We start from the raw sequence: 6,000 nt of genomic DNA on the forward strand, positions 1-6,000 counted from the left end.
ACCTAAAACTAAGAAACTACTACAAAAAACATTGGGGAAATGCAACAAGGCATTGGTCTGGACAAAGAATTTTTACGTAAGACCTCAAAAGCACAGGCAACCAAAGCAAAAATTGACATGTGATCACCTCAAGCTTAAAAACTTCTGCAAAGCAAACAAAGTGAAGAGACAATCTACAGAACAGGAGAAAATATCTGCTAACTATTCAACTGACAAAAAATTAATAACCTGAGTATATAAGGAACTCAAACAGATCAATAGTAAAAAAAAAAAAAAAAAAAAATCTGAGCAAAAAATTAGCAAAAGATCTGAATAGGTATTTCTCAAGAGAAGAAAGACATACAAATACCCAACAGGTATATGAAAAAAGGCTCAATATCACTACTCATCAGGAAAATGCAAATCAAAACCACAGTGAGATATCATCTTACCTCAGTTAAAATGACTATTGTCAAAAAGACAGGAAACAACAAATGCTAGTGAAGAAAGGGGAATGCTCGTATACTATTGGTAGGAATGTAAATTACTACAGCCATTATGGAAAACAGTATGGAGGTTCCTCAAAAAACTAAAATCAGAACTACCATAAAATGCAGTGGCACTGCTGAGTAGTTATCTCAAAGAAAGGAAATCAGCATATCAAAGATATATCTGTCCTCCCATGTTTATTGCAGCACTATTCACAGTAGCCAAATATGTAATCAACCTAAGCACCCATTAATGGGTGAATGGATAAAGAAAATGTGAGATATATATATATATAAAATGAATATTAGTCAGCCATGAAAAATACAATCCTATCATTTGCAGCAACATGGATGGAAGTGCAGAAAGACAAAAATTGCGCGTTCTTACTCATATGTGAGAGGCTAGAAAAGGGATCTCATGAAAGAAGAGAATAAGCTGGTAGTTACCAGAGGCTGGGAACACCAGTGAGAAGAAATTGTTCAGAGTGGTTGGTTAACAGGTACAAAATTATAGTTATATAGAAGGAATAAGATCTAGTATTTGTTAGCACAATAGGGGGACCAATTATTAAACGTGAGTAGTAGGTTTGGGATATTCTCAACACAAAGAAATGATAAATGTTTGCAGTAGTGGATATCTCAATTACCCAGATTTGATTATTACATTGTATGCTTGTATCAAATATCACCTGTACCTCATAAATATGTATAATTACTATGTATTCATAATAATATATTCATAATTTTAAAATTTAAAATACGTAAATACCAAAGATCCATCTTTATGATAATGTGAACACACAATTAACAAAAATAATGGAATATGCCAAATAACTCTTTATAGATGAATTCGTATCTTTATCTTCTTTCTAGTTACCAGATGGTGGACTCATGTTTATTTATAATTCAGATCAAGGCATTCAACACATTTTCTGGTTTCCATTACCAAAAAATATAAATAAAATATATGAAAATTCCATGTAAGAATGTAATTTCAACATCTGAGACAAAAAAGTTGAAGGAAAAAGAGAAAAGTGTCCAAAATTAGGTTCTACGCAAACCATTTCAAAAATGTGGTTTGTTTCTTATCATGAAAATATACTAATAGTTAATATATTATTTATTAGTATCCCACTTACTAAACTTTCCAACACTGCACGTTTTGGCAAAGTAATTTATGCCCCGTTAATTTAATATCCTTCTTCCTTATATAAACTAGCACAGAAACCATCTGTTACATATTAAACCACACAAATGCAATTTAATCTGAATTTTAGACTATCAAATTGTAGGTTTAGGGGGCATAATTTAAATCCTACTTATTCTAAGAATAAAATATCTAACTGCTTTATTTGTATGAAAATTAAATCCCAATTCTAGAATCATTGAAAGGAAAACATATATAATAAACTACATTATTTGAGAAAGAAAGAAAACTTCATTTATTTGTTGGAAAAAACTTAAGGTATCAGGCAGCACAAATATTTTCATTATTAATTATCTGAATTTATAGGTACAACGATAGTGATATGGTCTGTTGTTGAATATTTTAGACACAATCATAGTAATAAAATTACTGACCACAAAAGGTGGCATTCTACTTACAATTCTTAAATGATTGTGGGTTCATTAATCACCCTCTGGAACACTAAGTAACTTACCTTTAAGAAATTAATGTTATAATTACAGTTGAGGCTTTTAAGAAATTAATCCACTTATTTTAAATATTATTCTAGTAGAAAAAGATGCCAAATATAGTCATGCTACCATCCACTTCTTCACGAACCCTTTCTAATACCACCAACACTGTCAACTCATAACTTTTTACATTAGGGGCCAAAAGGAGATACTGCTGATTGTCAAGGTAACTCATGATTCTTCCTATATATAACTGAAATACTGGAATGGCATTAGTGGTGGGAAATTGTTTTCCATTTCGAATATTCTTATAAGAAATGCAAAACAATGGACCTTCATTGTATCTTAATGTTTATTTAATAATATATTTATACTTTGTATAAATATAGATGTGTAAATGTTAAATCATTTAGTAATCTGAGTCTTGAAGGGTACCAGCTGGACAAAATTTACTGTCAAATTTACTTTGCCTAAAAATACAACATTTAGTGGGCAATATATGCCTAGATAATTTTCTTTTTTTTCCCCAAGTTTTTTCAAAATGAATGTATAGCTGTTTGATGAAACCTGTTTAAAACTCTGCTTCGAAGCTATATTTTATTCTGAGGATGTATCGGCCTTAATGCTTTCTGAGGAAGTTTTTATATATTCCCTAAATGAGTACAACAGGTTATAAAATAAATAAATGCAGTCTCTAATTTCCATATATCACTGAAAAAATGGTGGTTTGGAATTTAGGTTCAGAGATCAACTTTTAAAAGGCAATTTTCCTCTCAACTGTAGATAGAATTTTATGTATCTGAAATGAAAATGCTGTGAAAGCAATATAATTAAACTGAAGAGTTAGAAAAAAAAAGACTCCGAAATTTAAATCTTTGAGGACTTGTCATGTTACACATTTCCCAAAACCTCCTTCTCCCTATCTGTTGAAACAAAATAGACAGTAACTCGCTGTAATCTCCCCTTTCTCGGAAGACTCTTCCCTGACAGGGAAACTACAAGTTTGGACTTTGCTTAAACCCACTGCCAGACTAACTAGAAGAAAGTAGTAAATTACAACTCCTTCCTTCTATTTGTAGACTGAGAACGCTTTAACAATTTAATAATCCCAGCACCTAAACAGAACTTGACACACAGTTTGCTGAATGAATGAAAACACAACGGACCAGTGGGAATTAAAATACATACTGGCCAGAAGCAGTGCAGCATGGCTGGTAATCCCAGCACTCTGGGAGGCTGAGGTGGGGGGATCACTTAAGGTCAGGAGTCGGAGACCAACCTGGCCAACATTTTGAAACCCCGTCTCTAATAAAAAAAATACAGGCCAGGGGCAGTGGCTCACGCCTGTAATCCCAGCACTCTGGGAGGCCGAGGCGGGCAAATCGCGAGGTCAGGAGATCAAGACCATCCTGGTTAACACGGTGAAACCCCGTCTCTACTAAAAACACAAAAAATTAGCTGGGCGCGGTGGCGGGTGCCTGTAGTCCCAGCTACTCGGGAGGCTGAGGCAGGAGAATGGCGTGAACCCGGGAGGTGGAGCTTGCAGTGAGCCGAGATCGCCCCACTGCACTCCAGCCTGGGTGACAGAGCAAGACTCCCTTCTCAAAAAAAAAAAAAAAAAAAAAAAATACAAATAGTAGCCGGGTGTGGTGGTGTGCACCTGTAATCCCAGCTACTCCAGAGGCTGAGGCAGGGGAATCACTCGAACCTTGAGGCAGAGGCTGCAGTGAGCTGAGAGCGCACCACTGCACTCCAGCCTGGACGACAGAGCAACACTTTGCTCAAAAATCAATCAACCAATCAATCTATGATATAATATCTTCCCTCAAGAGGCTATTAAATGAATATGAGGGAGAGAAGCATAAAAATAGCTCTGTGTCCCTGTAGTATGAGAATCAAATGTAGCGACCCTCAGGCTGTTTCACTTGGAGGTTTAGTATTTAACCCTCCCTAGTTTATTCATTCATTCAAAAATGTGAGGAATACAAAAATTACGATGATACACGTAGTTCATGCCTTCAATTTGATCTCACAGTAAGTGTCTCATGATTCTATCGAGATTCAGATGCTGGACCCTTAGTGATCCTTTAGCTTCCCTTTGCAAGTTTAGTCAAATATAAATCCATTTGAAACAAAATAAAAATTCTGCTACGATACTCAAATCAAGTATGGTCAGTGTTCACACCGCTTACAGTTGTTTTTTCCTTTTATTATTATTTTTGACTTACAATAATTGTACATATTTATGGGGTACAGTGTGTTACACGGTTTTACTTCATTTTCTTTTTTCTAAAGACAAAAAATGAAATAATTTAGATAGGCTTGTCTCATTTTCAACAAGCTAGCCTCCCAATATCTTCTATCTGTCACAGTTTCTGTTTCTGGTTCCACTCATGGAAATAAACACACTTCCTGAAAATCCTTTCCACAAAAATTTTCTTCCTCAAAAAGTTTTCAGTGAAGCAACATGGAAAGAGAATAAGGCATACTTGAGAACGGGACTTTCTTTTTGTTTTGGTTTGGTTTTGTGTTTGTTTGTTTGTTTGAGATAGAGTCTCGCTCTGCTGCCCAGGCTGGAGTGCAGTGGTGTGATCTCTGCTCACTGCAACCTCCAGCTCCCAGGTTCAAGTGATTACTGTGCCTCAGCCTCCCAAGGAGCTGGGATTACAGGCATGCGCCACCACGCTTAGCTAATTTTTGTATTTTTTAGTAGAGACAGGGTTTTACCATGTTGGCCAGGCTGGTCTCAAACTCCTAACCTCAAGGGTTTTGCCCACCTCGGCCTCCCAAAGTGCTGGGATTATAGTCATAAGCCACAGCGCCCAGAGAACAGGACATTTATTGCCTTCAGAAATAATGCCACACATCTACAACCATCTGATATTTGACAAACCTGAGAAAAACAAGAAATGGGGAAAGGATTCCCTATTTAATAAATGGTGCTGGGAAAATTGGCTAGCCATAAGTAGAAAGCTGAAACTGGATCCTTTCCTTACTCCTTATACGAAGATTAATTCAAGATGGATTAGAGACTTAAATGTTAGACCTAATACCATCAAAACCCTAGAAGAAAATCTAGGTAGTACCATTCAGGACATAGGCATGGGCAAGGACTTCATGTCTAAAACACCAAAAGCAACGGCAGCAAAAGCCAAAATTGACAAATGGGATCTCATTAAACTAAAGAGCTTCTGCACAGCAAAAGAAACTACCATCAGAGTGAACAGGCAACCTACAGAATGGGAGAAAATTTTTGCAATCTACTCATCTGACAAAGGGCTCATTTCCAGAATCTACAAAGAACTCAAACAAATATACAAGAAAAAAACAAACAACCCCATCCAAAAGTGGGGAAAGGATATGAACAGACATTTCTCAAAAGAAGACATTCATACAGCCAACAGACACATGAAAAAATGCTCATCATCACTGGCCATCAGAGAAATGCAAATCAAAACCACAATGAGATACCATCTCACACCAGTTAGAATGGCAATCATTAAAAAATCAGGAAACAATAGGTGTTGGAGAGGATGTGGAGAAATAGGAACACTTTTACACTGTTGGTGGGATTGTAAACTAGTTCAACCATTATGGAAAACAGTATGGCGATTCCTCAAGGATCTAGAACTAGATGTACCATATGACCCAGCCATCCCACTACTGGGTATATACCCAAAGGATTATAAATTATGCTACTACAAAGACACATGCACACGTATGTTTATTGCGGCACTATTCACAATAGCAAAGACTTGGAATCAACCCAAATGTCCATCAGTGACAGACTGGATTAAGAAAATGTGGCACATATACACCATGGAATACTATGCAGCCATAAAAAAGGATGAGTTTGCGTCCTTTGTAGGGACATGGATGCAGCTGGAAACCATCC

At 36.3% G+C, this 6,000-nt stretch overlaps 1 protein-coding gene across 11 annotated transcripts in view; it reads right to left on the reverse strand.

Annotated features, from left to right (window-relative positions):
* PDE10A (phosphodiesterase 10A) overlaps positions 1 to 6,000 on the reverse strand; it is a 333,920-nt gene that overhangs the window by 200,009 nt on the left and 127,911 nt on the right. The window lies entirely within an intron of this gene.

The sequence above is a fragment of the Piliocolobus tephrosceles genome, chromosome 5 (assembly GCF_002776525.5).
Source record: "Piliocolobus tephrosceles isolate RC106 chromosome 5, ASM277652v3, whole genome shotgun sequence".
In the NCBI taxonomy this organism is placed as follows: Eukaryota; Metazoa; Chordata; class Mammalia; order Primates; family Cercopithecidae; genus Piliocolobus; species Piliocolobus tephrosceles.